Below are 18,913 nucleotides of genomic sequence, written 5' to 3'. Positions count from 1 at the left end.
CCAAGCATAGTACCCCTTACCTCTCCCATCCATGTAGGGATTTCTCTTTAGTGTTGAAATCAAACCCATATCCAACACTTCCACAGGCAATTTGTTCCATACTCTCACCATCCTCTGAGTGAAGAAGTTACCTCTCATGTTTCCCTTAAACACTTGACCTTTTAGCCTTAACCCATGACGCCAACCTCAGTGGAAAGGGCCTGCTTGCATTTACCCTTTCTATATCTCTCATAATTTTGTATACCTTCATTCTCCTATGCTCTAGTGAATAAAGTCCCAAACTATTCAACCTTTCCCTGTAACAAAGGTCCTCAAGTCCTGGCATCATTGTTGTAAATTTTCTCTGCTCTCTTTCAATCTTATTGATAACTTTCCTGTAGGTAGTTGACTGGAACTCCATACAACACTCCTAATTACGACTCACCGACATCTTACACAACTTCAACATAACAACCCAATCCCTGTACTCAGTACTTTGATTTATAAAGGTCAATGTGCAAAAAGCTCTCTTTGTAACCCTATCTACCTGTATCTCCACTTTCAAGGTTCTATCACACTCCTCAGTGCCCTACTGCTCACCACGTAATTTCTACCCTAGTTTTGGCTTCCTATGGTTATTTAAATTAATGCAGCATGTCAAATTTCAAGATAGTTAAATAAATTAAATTGCTTATAACATAATACTTCCAGTAGATAGAATCAGTCAAGAACACTTCACTGTTTATTATTCTTAGCTTGTTACTGAAGCTTACTGAAGAGTACAAGGAGAAAAAAAGGAGACAATTGTGTGGAAGATCACAGAAGATGCAAAATGATGAAGATTCCTCCTATTGAAGAGACTATCTAGATAGATTGTTCTACTATGTCCACCACAACAATTTCTGAGCAGTATAATATCTGCATAATCAATGGCTATCAATGACTGAAAACTCAAACTATTTATATTTTTGATAAACATGAGAAAATCTGCAGATACTGCATACTCAAAGCAAGAGACACAATATGCTGGAGGCAGCATCTATGGAAAAGAGTAAACAGTTGATTTTTCAGGCAGAGAAATTTCATCAGAAATGTCAATCTCATCCTAAAACATTGACTGTTTACTCTTTAACAATGAAGCTGCCAGGCATGCTGAGTTCCAGCATTTTGTGTAATTATGGGTGTGGCTTCCTTGAACTGGAGCTGGTGATATTGCCAAGAGTTTACAGTGCTCTGCTCTGGAAGAAAATGGTTCTCAATGGGAGTACCAGTGGGAAAATGGGAATTAAAAAGAGAGATATCAGAGTATGAGGTTATCAAAATCTGATGAAGCTTTGTACAAGGCAACTGCATTTGATTCCACAATACTGGTATTTGCTGGGCATAAATTATACTCTGTCTATTTTATGCTGAAAACCTGCAATAAATATTGCTTCCACCACAAGACAAACAGGGGAAGAGACTGAACAACAAAAAAGGGAGAGCAAAAGATTTCACCTTTGAGAAGGAATTATTGAAGTTAAGGCCCTAAAGAACCTTGAAGTAGAACAAATGAACATGTGAAATAGTTTGTTTATTTTTTCTATAACTTAACTTGAAAGTTTGGGCTGATATTAAGTTAACAAAAGATGTTTGGATAAAACTATTACTGCAATAATGGTATTTATTTCATTAATGTTATAAAGGTTCTCCAGTAGCCTTGGGTTATATAAAAGTGAACATAAAATTTTAACTTTAATTTCTTTCCTGGACAGACATTGATTGCGAACCCTACTAAAATCATTTAAAAAAAAGGATGTTTCCATGGGGACACTTCCTGAGCAAAGCAAGATCATTAAACCTGTGTAAAGTATAGCTTCTAAAATCATTTGAAATACCAAGCATGTCTGATTAGTTTGAAGGATGTGTGCCAGAATTTGCAATATTGACAGCTTTATTTTATTTATATCTCATCAGGTCAAGCAGCAGCAAAACAAGTACTGATGAGTTCATTAAAGAAGTCATTAAAACAAGTACTGAATTTTGCTTAATAACGCATCACGATTTTCAATCATCTTCCTTTCTCCCGGTGATCGCTCTTTCTCAAACTGATGGGACAGGAATGGGTCAAAACCATCATTTATCAGCAAAAGTGGTAATGGGGTGCATGATGGATCAATTTATCAGCCCAAGTAGTGGTGATATATGGAGATAGTGGAATATGTTAATGTACAAGTCCCATGGCCATTGCAAAGGCAGTGAGTTCATTTAACAGTGAATGTCAGAATAAATGGCACATTGCAATACTGTGATTGTCAAAGTATCATGATTTATTTTTACTAATTATTCTGGAATAACAATAAATCATAACACAACATTTCTATTCTGGGAGAATGCTCGGGCTTGCTAAACTTACCTTGAGCCATCTCCTCGGGTTAGCTCAGGAAACTGCTGCAGTATAATTCGGCACGTTAAGATTCAAGATCTATTCTGACATCTAGCAAAACACTGTCAGGTGGTTAGCAATTATACACTGATTTTTGGAGATGAAATAATAAGCCTTGAACAGTTAATTGCGTGTATTAGTTTGAATATTCAAATAATCACCGTAACCCTATGAGTCTGAGGATGTGAAATGGGAAAGCAATTTCTTAATTGGACCTGGATTCTGTTATAATTCATGTAAATATTCACATAGCAGGGATCTCAAGCTGATTAAATGTCTCAGCTGCACCCTGAGTTTTAATCAGCCTGCCATTGACTCTGATCACAAAGAACACTGTGCTGAAAATATTAATCAGATCAGCGTTCTATTGACTTCTTCATCTACACATGTCATGAGCATTGTGTAACTTACTTATACGAGGTACATCAAGTGAAACAAACTTGTTTTAAGTATGTGACCTAGTGTGTTAAGGTAATCGTAATCCCACTACCCATAATGGATTACTGACATTTAACATTAACGCACAAGTGCTTCTCCTTTTTTAAAGCAATGAACATTGGACAACATATTTATCAGTAAGGATTATGCTGGGCAAATGTTAGAGTAATAGAGTCATAGTAATGTACAGCACAGAGACAGAAACTTTGGCCAATCAAGTCTATGCTAAAACCATTTAAACGGAATACTCCCATTGACCATAGCCATCAATACCCCTACCATCCATGTACCTATCAAAACTGTTCTTAAACTTTGAAATCAAGCTGGTATGCACCACTTGTGCTGGCAGCTCATTCTACACTCTCATGACCCTCATGACACTCTCATGACTCTCATGAGTGAATAAGTTTCCCTTCATGCTCCCCTTAAACTTATCATCTTTCACCCTTGAGCCATGATCTCTGGTTGTCGTCCCACCCAACCTAACTAGAAAACCTGTTTGCACTTACCCTATCTATACCCCTCTTAATTTTGTACAACTCTATCAAATCTTCTCTTAATCTTTTACATTCCAAGGAATAAAGACCTAACCTATTCAAATGTCCTTATAACTAAGATCCTCAAGACCCAGCAACATCCTTGTAAATTTTCTCTGTAACCTTTCAAACTTGTTTACACTTTTCCTGTAGGTATGTGACCAAAACTACACACAATACTCCAAGTTAATCCTCATCAATGTCATATACAGCTTCAACATAACATCCCATCTCCTGTACTCAATACATTAATTTATGAAGGCTAATGTGCCAATGATAGCATATAAACAACAATCCAAAACAGCTGTAGAAGAACACCTCAACAAAAATGAAACAACACCTATTTGGAACAGATTTCAATATGCTATACAGAGGACATTACCCCAGTACAAGAAATCCTACACACTAACAAGGGGTGGATAACCCAAGAAATTCTCGATCTGGTGGAACAAAGAAGGTTAGTGAAGAATAATGAAGTGCAATACAGAGAGCTAGACAGACAGACCAGGCAGTTGTGCAATATTGCAAAGGAAGAATGGCTGAATCAAAAATGCAACAAAGTAGAAGGCCATATTAACACAGCAAAGAAATGCGCAAGAAAATTAAGGAAATTACTGGAATTAAGAAAACCTCCTCTATGGGATGCATAAGATCAGCAGACAGATCCACACTAACAGATCCAGATTAAGTATGTGAGAGGTGGATTCAGTATATAGAGCAGCTTTTTGAAGATAATAGAGGGGAACCCCCAGATATTAAACACCCTAATTTTGACCCACCTATTACCAAAGAAGAAATAACTAAAGCAATGAAAAGCATGAAACATGGTAAAGCCACTAGACCTGATGAAATTTCAGTGGAAGTGATACAAGCCCTAGAAGATCTGGGTACAGATATGCTTTTTGAACTGTTTAATGGCATATATGAGTCTGGTGTATTGCCTGGTGATCTCTTGAAATCAGTATCTATAACTCTGCCAAAAATTCCTGGAACTATTGACTGCATAAATTATAGAACAATCAGTCTTATGAGTCACATAATAAAGATTTTGTTAAGAATTGTTCTGTGTCAAATTAAAAATAAGTTAAGGATAGAAACTTCTAAACCTCAAAATGGGTTTATTGAGGATAGAGGAACAAGGAACACAATTTTCATACTACAAATGCTTTCAGACAAGGCAACTGAATATCAAAATGACACCTTTTTTTGTTTTATTGATTTCACTAAAGCATTCGACAAAATGCAACATGAAAAATTATTTCAAATTCTCACTAAACTAAACATTGACGGAAGGGACCAACAACTGCTTCAAAATTTATATTGGAATCAAATGGCGGCAGTAAAAATTGATGATAATATAAGCAGTTGGACTAAAATTCAAAGAGGAGTTAGACAGGGATGCGTTGCCTCACCAAAATTATTTATTATCTATAGTGAAATGATTCTCAGAGAAATAGAAGACCTAGATGGGATAAACATTAGAGGTGTTAACATCAACAATATAAGATATGCAGATGATACCACCCTAATAGCAAGTGCTGCAGAAGACCTACAAATCCTCCTAGACAAGGTAGTACAAACAAGTGCAGATTTTGGTCTAACCATCAACTGTAAAAAAATCAAATGTATGGTAATATCAAAAGAGCAGAATACTCCCAACTGCCAATTATACATCGGTAACCAAGAGATTGAGCAAAAGACCGGCTTTAATTACCTTGATAGTTTTATATCACAAGATGGTAAAAGTAAAGTAGAAATAAAAAGAACTGCCATTGCCAAAACCAACTCTTCCAAAAAATGAAACCCATTCTTACCACCAAACACATTTCTATGACAAAAAGGCTTAGGCTACTAAAATGTAACATCTGGTCAATCTTCTTGTATGCTTCCGAAACATGGACTTTAACACCGGAACTCCAAAGAAACTTAGAAGCAACAGAAATGTGGTTTCTTAGAAGAATGCTGAAAATATCATAGAGAGACAGTACTCCAATGTGCCCATTCAAAAAGATCTTTAACGAGAACATTAAATGAGAGGAAACTTAATTTCCTGGGCCATGTCATCAGAAAGGGAGAAATAGAATGCCTGACATTACAAGGCCGTATGTCTGGGAAACGCGGAAGGCGGCGGCAAAGAAGAGAATGTGGACACTGTGAAAGAACTAACAAATCTACATGTGCGACATATCATTGACACTGCGAGGGATCGTTCAATGTGGAGACCCATGATGGCCCAAGCGTGTAATGTGCAAGGCACATGAAGAAGAAGAATATGCCAAAATCTTTCTTATGAACCCGCCAACTATAACACCACTTTCAATGAATTATGGACCTGCATTCCCAGATCTATTTGTTCTACCACACTCCTCAGTGCCCTACTGTTCACTGTGTAAGACCTACCCTGGTTGGTCCTACTGAATTGCAACACCTCACATTTCTCTGAATTAATTCCATCTGCCCTTTTTCAGCTGGTCCAGATCCCACTACAAGCTATGATAGCCTTCCTCACGGTCCATGATGTCCCCAATTTTGGGGGTCATCTGCAAATTTTATAATCCAGTTAACCACGTTATTATCCAGATCATTGGTATAGATGATAAATAACCATGGGCCCAGCACCGATCCCTGTGGCACTCCACTAGCCACAGGCCTCCAGTCAGAGAGTTAACCACCTACTACCACTCTCTGGCTCCTCCACAAAGCCAATGTCTAATCCAATTTACTAGTTCATTTTGAATACTGAGCGACTGAACCTTATTGACCAACCTCCCATGCTGGATCTTGTCAAATGCCTGGCTAAAGTCCATGTAGACAATATCTCCTGCCTTGCCTTGATCCAATTTCCTGGTAACTTCCTTGAAAAACTTTACAAGGTTGGTTAGACATAACCTATCACACACAAAGCCACGCTGACTATCCTTAATCAGTCAATATCAATCCAAATGCTTAAATACTCAGCACCTTAGAATAACTTCCAACAACTCTCCCTCTACTGATGATAGATTCACTGGCCTATCACTTTCTAATTTATTTTTATAGCCTTTCTTAAACAGCAGAGCACCAGTGGCTATCCTCCAATCATCTGGTGCCTCACTTGTCGCTAATGGTGATTTAAATATCTCTGCTCGAGCCCTGGCAATTTCTGCACTTGCCTCCTGCAAGATCTAGGGAACACCACATCAGGTCCTGGGCACTTATCCAGCCGAATTTGCCTCAGGACAGCAAACACACCCTCGTCTGTAACCTGTATAGGGTCTATGAAGTTGATTCCTCTTTGCCTCATTTCTGTAGAATCTTTTTCCATCTCCTAAGTAAATACAGATAGAAAAAAAAATGTAAGATCTCCCCCATCTCTTCTGGCTCTGTGAATAGATTACCGTTCTGATCTTCCAGAGGACCAATTTTGTCCCTTGCTCTTAACATATCTGTAGAATGCCTTGGAATTCTAAAAACATATAAAACCTACAGCACAATACAGGCTCTTCACCCCACAAAGTTGTGCCAAACATGTCCCTACCTTAAAAATTACTAGGCTTACTCTATAGCCCTCTATTTTACTAAGCTCCATGGACCTATCCAAACATCTCTTAAAAGACCCTATCATATCCTCCTCCACCATCATTGCTGGCAGCCCATGCCACGCACTCTCTGAGTAAAAATCTTACCCCTGACATCTCCTCTGTACCTACTCCCCAGCACCTTAAACCTGTGTCCTCTTGTGGCAACCATTTCAGCCCTGGGAAATCCATACGATTTCCATACGATCAATGCCTGACTATCCATATGATCAATGCCCCTCCTTCACCTTTTCTACCGGGACAAACTCATACCTTATTTTAGCCCTCCTGATTTTTTAAAGTATTCTCTTGCATTTGTTTTTCTCCATAAGCACCTAATTTGTTCCTGCCTGCTCTTCCTGATATGTAACTCATTTTTTTCTCTTAACTAGTGGCCTCAATATGTCTTTAAAACCAAGGTTGCTGACACCTGTCATGTTTATCTTTTATTCTGACAGGCAAGTGCAAGGTTTGTATGCTCATATTTTACTTTCAAAGTCCTCCCACTTACCAAGTAGGCCTTTTTTTCCAGAAAACAGCCTGTCCCAATCGTGCCAGATCGTTTCTGATACCATCAATAATGGGCTTTTTTCAATGTTGCTATGCTTCTGGCATCAACGTAGCATGCCACTAACTCACTGACCCGAACCGTACATCTTTGAAATGTGGAAGGAAATGGGTTGCTCTGAGCAAACCCATGTGGTGACGAGCAGAACATATAAATTCCTTACAGACAGCAGTGGGAATCAAACCCTGTTCGATTTTACAGCTAGCACTCTAAAGAGTTGTTCTGACCACCACACAATCATGCTGGCCATAAAAATAAAATTAAAAAAAATCTTAATTGTAAATCTTTTGAACTTAATGTTATGTTTTGGTGATGCCTCTGCCAGTAAGTTACATGCACAAACGTGTCAAACGGCAACATCTTACAAAGTGTGTCAAATTCACACTGTAATCGTTAACTGTCTCTTCTGGCACATGATTACATGGACAGAACGTCTAGTTTGAAATATTTCTAATGGTACTGAATGAAAGTAAACCTTCAATATCTGAACCAGTCAGTTAAACAAGAACACAAGGAAGGTGCATTGAAATAGTGGTTTGGAAGTATTCAAACTGCTGACGTAAGTTTTCTTTCACTTTACAGATATGTCCTTTACAGGTCGAATCTTGTCATTTATGGTTCAGAAGCCTTTATAGTAAATGTTAAATTCATCTCAAGTTTCATACCAACTGAGAACGACAATTTCTGTTTTTGCAATCACATCTTGAGCTCTGTTTACTCATGCTAATTCTCACATTTGTATTGAGGGATGTACCCAGCCATTATCTCACTTTTTCTTTAAAATGAAGACCCCCCAGTCTCACTTTTGTGATGTAGACTCTTCCTGAAGGGTATCAGAAAACAACCTTTCCCTTAATGTCAACAAAAGGAGCTGGTTAAAAACACAAAATGCTGGCAGAACTCAGCCGGCCAGACAGCATCTATGGGAGGAGGTAGTGACGATGTTTCGGGCTGAAACCCTTCATCAGGAGCTGGTTGTTGACTTCAGGAAAGAGGAGACAGTGCACATGCTCCTGTCTAGTTCAACAATGTTGACATTGAGATTAAGAGCTTCAAGTTCCCAGGAATGAGCATCACCTACAGCCTGTCCTAGTCTAATCACATACACACCATGTTGAGGAGATCATATGAATATTTCTACTTCCTCAGGAAGTTAAAGAAATGTGGCATACCCCCATCTACCCTTCCCAATTTTTATTGATGTAACATAGAAAGCATTCTATCTGGATACCCCTTGGCGTGGTTAGGCAACAGCTCTGTACGTGCCCACAAGAAACTGCAGAGAGCCATGGACACAACCCAACGCATCAGGGAAACCAACTTCCCCTCTATGGATACTGTCCATACATTTCACTGCCTTAGTAAAGCGTGCAACATAAAAAAAGATTCCCAATTTTGCTCCAGAAATACTCTCTTCACCCCTCCCCCTTCCATTGAACAGAAAATATGAAAGACAGAAAGTGCATGTGATCAGACTCAAGAGCAGCCTCTATCCCAGTGTTATAGTTCTAGTTTGATAAGATGGACTCTTGACTTTGCAGTCTACCCCTTTATGATCTTGCATTGCACTCTTTTGTAGCTGTTATATTTTATTCTTCATTGTTAGTGTTTTACTTTGTTTACTTCAGTGCAATGTGTAATGATTTGATCTGCATGAGCAGTATGCAAAACAAGCTTTTCACTCTATCTCAGTACATGTGACAATAATAAACCAATTCCAATTCCATCCCTATCATGAGTTTGGTGCATTGGGTTCCTTGAGCACGGAATTTGTGGAGCATTTTGTAACTCATTTAACTTAGTATATTAAGGTAAAAATGTCCTTCACGATTGTTGTTGATATTCATCTACCTAAAGCATGCTATATACAGAGTGGCTATAGGGTTAATTACATAACACAATACTTTGAGATATATGGAACATAGAATATCAAACTTTCCAGCACAGTACAGGTCTTTCAGACCACAATATTATGCCAACCTTTTAATCTACTCCAAGATCAATCTAACCATTCCCTCCTACAAAACCCTTCATTTTGATATCATCCATGTGCCTATCTAAGAGTTTCTTAAATGCCTCTAATGTATCTGTCTCTACCACCACCCCGATCGGGTGTTCCATACACTCACCACACTCTGTGTAAAGAACTTACCTCTGTCATCTTCCCCCTATGATGGTGGTAACAGGGATCTCTCTAACCTTTCAAGTCAAGTATCCCGTCATGTGCACAACCACAGCGAGGTACAGGTATAATGAGAAATCTTTTTGCAGCATCATTACAGGCACATAGATAAAGACAATGCAGGGAATATCAATTATACTGTCATGCCTTAGTTTGACCATCTGGGGGCACCAGAGTCCTCCAGGCTATAATGCTTCTCCTTCCCTGATGATTAGTTGATTATTTTTAATTGTGTCTTGTTTTAGTTATCAGTGCACCTGTCCCCTGTTTTGTTTGTCTATTTGTGCCTTCTGCTTTGTTTGTTTTTGCTGAGTTTTGAGTTTATCTACCCTGTGTGCAGTGATTCTCAACTCCTAGCCTGTATTTTCTATGACCCAAACTTCAAGTGAAGATCCTTTGTTCAATTCCATCCTTGACTCTGGTCTCCTTGGCATTTGAGTCCAAATGGTTGAAATTTCTCCTGGTAATCTGTTGATTAAAGATACAGAACCTCACCATAACAGCCCCAGTTCAAACCAAACCTGGCAACCATTCCTGGTTCAGTAACACTGAACCATTCATGGCCCTAGCAGAGAATGAACATCCCCCATCAATGCTGGCTAGTCAGGAAGTCTCAGTGAGTAGACATGAGCAAATACTTCACCAGATTTTGACCACCCAGGAAGTGGATGAAAGACGGCCAACTGACTCCACCAACTTTATCAGGGTACCTGTATAGTGACTGACTACATAATCAAGTTCTAACCCCTGGTGGTAGAGACAATTAAAGGCTTCATAGCTATGTTCCACCATCAGTTATCAGATGAAATTAAAGATGAATTGGCAGATAGAGACCCTGTTGAAGATCTCGAGACTCTCGTCGATACCTCCATCCAGGTTGACAATCATCTCCAGGAAAGGAGAAGAGAGCATGGCAGTAAGTCTTCTCGGGTTGCCATTCTCTGACACTTCCCACCTCATCGCATCACATTAGATGCAGTCATGCCACCTCCCTGCTCCCCTCATCACCCCCCACAGGAGCTGATGCAACTGTGCAGTACCCCACATTCTTTAGCTGAGCAGGACCGGCGAATGAAGGGCAAATGCTGATTATTCAGGGTGAGGGTCACTCACTGTGGAACTGTACAGAGACATGGTTTATTCAGGGTGAGGGTCACTCACTGTGGAACTGTACAGAGACACTGTTTATTCAAGGAGAGGGTCACTCACTGTGGAACTGTACAGAGACACGGTTTATTCAAGGTCAGGGTCACTCACTGTGGAACTGTACAGAGTCACTGTTTATTCAGGGTGAGGGTCACTCACTGTGGAACTGTACAGAGACACTGTTTATTCAGGGTGAGGGTCACTCACTGTGGAACTGTACAGAGACACGGTTTATTCAAGGTCAGGGTCACTCACTGTGGAACTGTACAGAGACACGGTTTATTCAAGGTCAGGGTCACTCACTGTGGAACTGTACAGAGACACGGTTTATTCAAGGTCAGGGTCACTCACTGTGGAACTGTACAGAGACACGGTTTATTCAAGGTCAGGGTCACTCACTGTGGAACTGTACAGAGACATGGTTTATTCAGGGTGAGGGTCACTCACTGTGGAACTGTACAGAGACACGGTTTATTCAGGGTGAGGGTCACTCACTGTGGAACTGTACAGAGACACGGTTTATTCAAGGTCAGGGTCACTCACTGTGGAACTGTACAGAGACACGGTTTATTCAGGGTGAGGGTGACTCACTGTGGAACTGTACAGAGACACTGTTTATTCAAGGTCAGGGTCACTCACTGTGGAACTGTACAGAGACACGGTTTATTCAGGGTGAGGGTCACCCACTGGAACTGTACAGAGACACTGTTTATTCAAGGTCACGGTCACCAACTGGAACTGTACAGAGTCACTGTTTATTCAGGGTGAGGGTCACTCACTGTGGAACTGTATAGAGACATGGTTTATTCAGGGTGAGGGTCACTCACTGTGGAACTGTACAGAGACACGGTTTATTCAAGGTCAGGGTCACTCACTGTGGAACTGTACAGAGACACTGTTTATTCAGGGTGAGGGTCACTCACTGTGGAACTGTACAGAGACACTGTTTATTCAGGGTGAGGGTCACTCACTGTGGAACTGTACAGAGACACTGTTTATTCAGGGTGAGGGTCACTCACTGTGGAACTGTACAGAGACACTGTTTATTCAAGGTCAGGGTCACTCACTGTGGAACTGTACAGAGACACGGTTTATTCAGGGTGAGGGTCACTCACTGTGGAACTGTACAGAGACACGGTTTATTCAGGGTGAGGGTCACTCACTGTGGAACTGTACAGAGACACGGTTTATTCAAGGTCAGGGTCACTCACTGTGGAACTGTACAGAATCACTGTTTATTCAGGGTGAAGGTCACTCACTGTGGAACTGTACAGAGACACGGTTTATTCAGGGTGAGGGTCACTCACTGTGGAACTGTACAGAGACACTGTTTATTCAGGGTGAGAGTCACTCACTGTGGAACTGTACAGAGACATGGTTTATTCAAGGTCAGGGTCACTCACTGTGGAACTGTACAGAGACGGTTTATTCAGGGTGAGGGTCACTCACTGTGGAACTGTACAGAGACACGGTTTATTCAAGGTCAGGGTCACTCACTGTGGAACTGTACAGAGACGGTTTATTCAGGGTGAGGGTCACTCACTGTGGAACTGTACAGAGACACGGTTTATTCAGGGTGAGGGTCACTCACTGTGGAACTGTACAGAGACACGGTTTATTCAGGGTGAGGGTCACCGAATGTGGAACTATACAGAGTAGCAGTAATATGATACGATAGCCTGGATGGAGGTGAATCTTGAGGATAATGCTGCCCTCTTGAGGCAGTACCTCTTGCTGATGCTGTCAGTGTGGAGTTGGGGTTCATGTGAAGATGGATGTGCTCATGATACTCCGAGTTGCCCTCGCTATTCCCTGCTGCTTCTTTAATTCCTGCACATTGAATGTTACATTTTAGCTTGTGCATGTGTATCATGGCAACCATTCACCAGCAGACTAAACAAGTGTACATATTGGCAGACAGCCACCTCCCATGTATCTACAGTGCTGCCGGACTGCTGAAAATGGCCTCCAACATGCCTGACCATGTGCAGAGCCAACTGGGGTACACAGGGTAGTTCGCATTTACTGTCCTTTGCACAGTCATCCTCATGTTACTGAGGAAGGTCATGCATGTATGTGCACAGCCACACCTGATTTATAGGATGAAGGGTTGGTGGAGGGTGTAGGTGTGTTACTGTGACACTGCTATGAAAGATGCAGGCAGCTAAAGCCTCATATGCAGCTTCTGAATCAAGATCTGGTCACCTTGGTAACCTTCCCGTGATGACATCCTCTTTTCCTCGCACTATCTTGCAATCCCCAAGGAGATTCTTATATGCTTTGAAGAAAGAATACAAATGCAGATATTTTAATTAATTATTACTTTCATTTCAGTGAATAATTCCTACAAATTGTCCATTTTAACCTCTTAACCAAGTATAAGTTTTTTGTAAAGTATATGTTTTAACTGTGCAAGTGTGGAATATTGCAAGAATTTGCTGTTATTGATCCATCCAAAGAAGCAAACAAGCTTTTTATCCATTTTTATCTATGTTTTAGCAGTTGGAAACCATTGGAATAACATCAAAGATGAAGTGTAAGCTTAAGCACCCTACCCAAAAGATAAATCAGTTTTACTAATATCAAGTGTTTGGCTTAAATAGTAATAGGAATAATGCTATCTAAGGTTATATTAACACATTGTGAGATTTTAATCATTCAAAATAATTTTCTGTCTACTTGTCAAAAATTCCAAAAGATATAATCCAATTTTAAGTTACCATGAACTGTATGTGTTTTGCTCCAACAATTCATGGTATCATCAGGGACCCTGAATTGGATTTGCTCTCTTTCAACCATGCACCTGCACTCATCCCTAAAAATCTAGCTGTGTCCTTCCACAAGTCAGCTCGTCATGTGTTTCTGAGCCTGAGTAACGTAGTGTAAAAATCTGAGTAATCTGTGGTCAGAGGCTGGTGCAGGCAATACTGCTGCGCAGCACAAGCATCCCAAGCAGAGAAGGCAGGATGCACTTCTCATCTGGCCCCTCAACCTTACCAGCCATTGCCACATTTGTGCATATAGAATTGCTGATCTTAATTAAAAAAGATAAATGAAGGCAAATAGTTATATTTTTCTTTTATTTATCACTCTTTTCTATTTACATTAAAATTATGTTTTATTTTATTATTTCCACAGTTTTAGTGTAGGGTTACTTGAACAGTTTTGGAATGTTTCTGACAATTTCATGATCATTAAAAAAACTGCTTCATGCTCTTACCCAGCAGTGGGCAATGAAAAGGTCACCAAGGTATTGCAGGAGTAGGACTTCAGGAGTAATTGACTGAAGTGCAAATACTACTCAATTTCTCTGGACAGTCATGGTAGCCAAGCCTTTCAATCACCTGTTGATGCAGAAGCACAAGAGCTAAGTGTGACCATGGGGTGGGAAATGTGCCAGATTAAACATGACCAGCCCAATAATATCTACACTGTAGGATTCAAGTTGACGTATTCTATAGGGTGTGACACAGTAGCATAACAGTTGGTGTAATTGCTTTACAGTGCCAGCAATCACCGACCAGGTTTCGATTCCCATTGCTGCTGGTTAAGCGCTTGTACGTTCTCCCAATGACTACGTAGGTTTCTTCCAGGTACTCCGGTTTGCTCCTTCATTCCAAAGATGTACGGTTAGGGTTAGTAAGTTATGGACACGTTATGTTGGCACTGGAAGTGGGGTGATACACGCGAACTGCCCCCAGTGCAATCCTTACTGATTTGATTTGACACAAAACAATGCATTTCACTGTATGCTTCAGTGTACATGTGACAAATGCAGCCTATCTTTAAACCCTATCTTTACTGTAGTTTAAAGTCAGTGACCACAGAAATGAGGATGACAGTAAGACCGTTGGTCACCTCGAGCCGTAGCCTCACTCAATCAAATCTTTTTTATCCATGTAATTTCTCATTATTTTATCTTCTTGAGTGCTGTCTATGCTGGCTGCTATCTTGCCTGTCAATCAATCACCTTCACTGTAGAGTTTTTGTGAAACTTATTTTATCACAAATAAAAAGCAATATCATGATTTCAACTGAGCCTGGGCATTCATGGGTTGAAAATAAGCACAGTGTGCTGCAGCTATCACAGCTTTCAAAAGCCAGTAGCTCAGCAAAGCCCCCAGGTGTTGCTCTTGGCCATTCATTTCCCTCTCTCCTTGCAAATTATTAAAGTAACAAGGTTGTTTATTGTGCAAGCCACAATATCATTCATTAGACCAAGAGATTACACAAATAACACACACAAAATGCTGGTGGAAAACAGCAGGCCAGGCAGCATCTATTACACAAATGCTCTTTTAGTACAATATTGTAAAGTACTTCAAGAAACAACAACCAGGCTCCTACCTTTGATGAATAAGTATTAACCTAAAATATTATCTCTACTTGTTCACTCCACAGAGGAAGCCTAGCCTGCCAAGTATCAGCAGCGTTTCCCCTTTTTTATTTCAGTTTGTAGTATTTGCAGCCTTGTGCACTTCAGCTTCCAACTGCAATGACTTTGGTAAGGCAATATACCGAAGGTACGTTATGGAAACAACAATGTGTCTCATTGGTCAGGCAATCAAATAGAGATACTGCAAAGCATTTATAGATGGAGAGGGAGATAGGAGGGAATCCCAGAGTTTTTAAAAGCCATTCCTCATAGACAAAGTCAATTAATTATCAAAGAGCATGTATGTCAACATATACAACCCTGAGATTCATTTTTTTGCAGGCACTGACAAGAAAATAATTTAAGAATAGATTAAATATATTCTAATAATATGGATCTGAGCATATTCCAGCAAGATTTGCATGTAATGGAAAGCAGCAATTATTTAAACATAGAGGAGTAAAGCTCAGGAATAGGCCCTTCATCTCCAAAGGGGATGAATAGTCCCTTTCTCCATTGTAATTTCTGTTTCCACAGGATCAGTTGTAACTTGAACATTCGTCCAGACTTGCTTTAATGACAATGGTTGAATCAAGAGGAATTTTCTGTTGCTTTTACACATATATCGAGATGTCACTGAGCTGTGGGTAAGGTGGGAAGTGCTGAAGGCATCATCAACATATGGGGCACAGGTTGGAACATTTTGAGAAGTTGTATTTACTTCACCCCATAAAAACCCTGGGGCGCTCGAACATATTTTACATCCAGTTTTGTATCTCCAAACCATTGTTGTTGTTATACTGTATGAAAAGATGACTACAGCAAAATCCCACAAAACTATAGCGTGGTAATAACCAGCTAAACTCCTGATTGCCCAGGGATGGACATCAGCCAGTTGTGCAGGTGTAAGTCACACGTGCTTCTTCGAAGTGGAACTAAATGGTAATCTCCCTCACAGAGGTTTGGTTTAATCTACAACAAAGTTTCCTTCATATGGTATTGGACTCTGCCCATTCTTGTACCTCAGAGTCCTATCATCCTAACCAATAAAATGAAAGATTGCCTTTACTTTTCCCATGTACCGCAGGACATACAGTGAAATGCATTGTTTGCGCCAGTGTCCGGTGCTGTTCGAGGATGTGTTGGGGAAAGCACGCAAGTGTTGCCATGCTTCCTACACCAACACAGCACACCTACGATACACTAACACAAGCCCAAACGGCTCTGGAATGTGGGAAAACCTATGTGGTCATGGGGAGAACGTGCAAACTCCTTAGAGACAGCAGGAGGGGCTGAACCCTAATTGCCGATGCTGTAAAGTGCTGCACTAATCACTGTGCTACACAACATTACCATGCCACACAATATATTCATGGCATGTGGACAACAGTGGCATTGCCAGCAATTACTGTCCTCCCAATTTACTTTGAGAAGGGCAGTCAAGAATCAACAATACTGAAGGGTCGGGAATGGAGTAAGGATGTCTTCTTTTCCTGATAGCCAACTGTGAAGTAAATGAGATTTTGTAACAATCTGGTAGTTTCATGGTTTCCATTACTGATGCTAGCTCCAAAATCACATAACCACCTGAATTTCAAATACTTCTGTTGCCATGGTGCCATTCGATGTGAATCAATGATCCAGACCCCTGGTTACTAGCCCTGTTACAACCGTCATACCACTGCAGCCCGTTGTATTCATCTGGTGCCAGAAAGGAGAATTATAAGTATTTGTTTTGTTTGGCCATGCATGCAGCTGTATCCAAGTCACCTTCATCACCACTGAACAACAAAACAATAGAATCCCAGAATCATCAGCACGTCAGTTTCTTTCTGGTTTGATTGAATTCTCAACAGAGCTATGCTGTTCAGACTTCACCGGAGTACTGATGTACAGCACTCTCAGAGTTTATTCTTTTAGTTATGATATTGATCTAAGAGTGAGCTAAGACTTATCCCGCTGGAAAATATTGGTAATGAAAGCTGCCACAATTGTAGCACATGTTAGCTTTAGTTAGTGTGGGAGGAAGAATGTCAATTAACTGGAAAGACCTTGTAGATTTTTTATAAGATTATAATTCACTTTGCCATATTTAATTTAAGTATATTTAAGATAGAAGTAATTTTCTGCTTAAGGTTAGTGGTATAATGAAATTTCCAGTTGTTGTAACCTAATTTCCAATGATCCCTTGTTTCTCCACTCCCTCCAAGAATTTATCAATGTTTACAATTCACAGAACTATTTTGACTACCACCAGGGAGGAAGTACAGAAGCCTGAAGCCACACATTCAATATTTTAAAAACTGCTTCTTTCTCTCCACCATCAAACTTCTGAACTGCCCATGAACAAGTGAACAGTACCTCATGATTTTGATCTCTTTTTGCACTATTTATTTTATATTTCTTATTGTAACATCATATTTTTATATATTGCACTCTACTGCTGCCACAAAAGACAAATCTCACAACATATATCAATGGTAATCAACCTGATCAAATGATCAATTCTGATTCTGAATTAACATCAAGGTCACAAAAAAGAAATCATTGCAGCTTTAAGACAAAACATGCTTCTGAAAAGCTAATTTTCTTGACATCAGCACTTTAAAATCTTGTAGTCTCAGAGTATATTATGGGGATTGGTGAAGTCATAAGTCGCGACATTCAGCCAGACAAATTTTAAAGTGACTCTGACTGATTTGATTTAGCCAGATAATATTTCAGCCTTCGTGTCATTCACTATCACTACAAGAGAGTTTGGTGTTCAATTACCCACAACTAAACTGTTGGTGTAGACTTGGACTCCTTTTGTTACGTGACCTGGAGATGGGATAGAAATTAAAGTGAGGTTGAGCATTTCTTTGATATTCCTGTTATGATATGATACCTACTGTACTTAGCAGAATAAAGCCACATTCTAACAACTAGGATATGGAACGTGTATCCCTGGTCATTAGAATGAAATGTTATTTTGCTTGGTATATTGAGCATCATATCGTAAGAGGCATATAAAAAAAATATCAGCAAGAAATTGAAGTTTCAGAAAATGCTGTTTTGCCTCTATGGCCACTATCTTCTAAGGTCACCTTCAGTAACTTTAGATTACAGGCATTTCTTTCGGTTCATCATTAAACCTATTCCCTGCAGAACTGTCTGCACATTTTAATTGCCAATAATTACCTCACTATCTGCTGATCTTCTACTTACATTGCTGAAGATGCTTTCTTGTCTTTCTTTTATCGTCTTCACAAGAGTGATCCTTATGATTCTATTTTTTATAGTTTCAGGAGTTATGCAAATAAATTGGACTGACCTGCGTAGTTTTTGAAATGCAATTTGCACATAAAAGCCGTACTTTCAAACAGTAGTTTGCTCCAACAATCATTTCCAGGTTGATTAGTGCCCTTTTGGACTTAGTCATGTAGCTCGTGATATCATAGTTTCTGCCTCCACTGCCGGCAGAAATTAGGGATTTGGGAGAAAACCTACAACATTAATCATTCATTCATGAAAAGGCTAGGAGCACATCACAAAGGGTTCAGGAACAAGATGGTAATTAAAGGATCTACACAGACACATTAATTTCCTGCGTGCAGCCTCCTCAGCCTCACTCTCAATGGCCAGCATAATTTTGCATGAATCACTGAAGCTCCTGTCACAGTTTGCAGCCTTTTTTTCAAATACCATTGCCGAAATGTGTGCAACAA

The 18,913-nt window shown here is 39.9% G+C and overlaps 1 long non-coding RNA gene across 1 annotated transcript in view; it reads right to left on the bottom strand.

Moving 5' to 3' along the window:
• LOC132383344 (uncharacterized) overlaps window positions 1-18,484 on the bottom strand; it is a 46,745-nt gene extending 28,261 nt beyond the window's left edge. Inside the window, exon 1 of the long non-coding RNA XR_009508631.1 lies at window positions 18,414-18,484. This is a non-coding gene — a long non-coding RNA (uncharacterized LOC132383344). The remainder of the gene's footprint in view (window positions 1-18,413) is intronic.
• Between the last annotated feature and the right edge of the window lie 429 nt (window positions 18,485-18,913).

The sequence above is a fragment of the Hypanus sabinus genome, chromosome 30, assembly GCF_030144855.1.
Source record: "Hypanus sabinus isolate sHypSab1 chromosome 30, sHypSab1.hap1, whole genome shotgun sequence".
Classification (NCBI taxonomy): Eukaryota; Metazoa; Chordata; class Chondrichthyes; order Myliobatiformes; family Dasyatidae; genus Hypanus; species Hypanus sabinus.
This window is presented reverse-complemented; position numbering and strand designations above follow the sequence as displayed.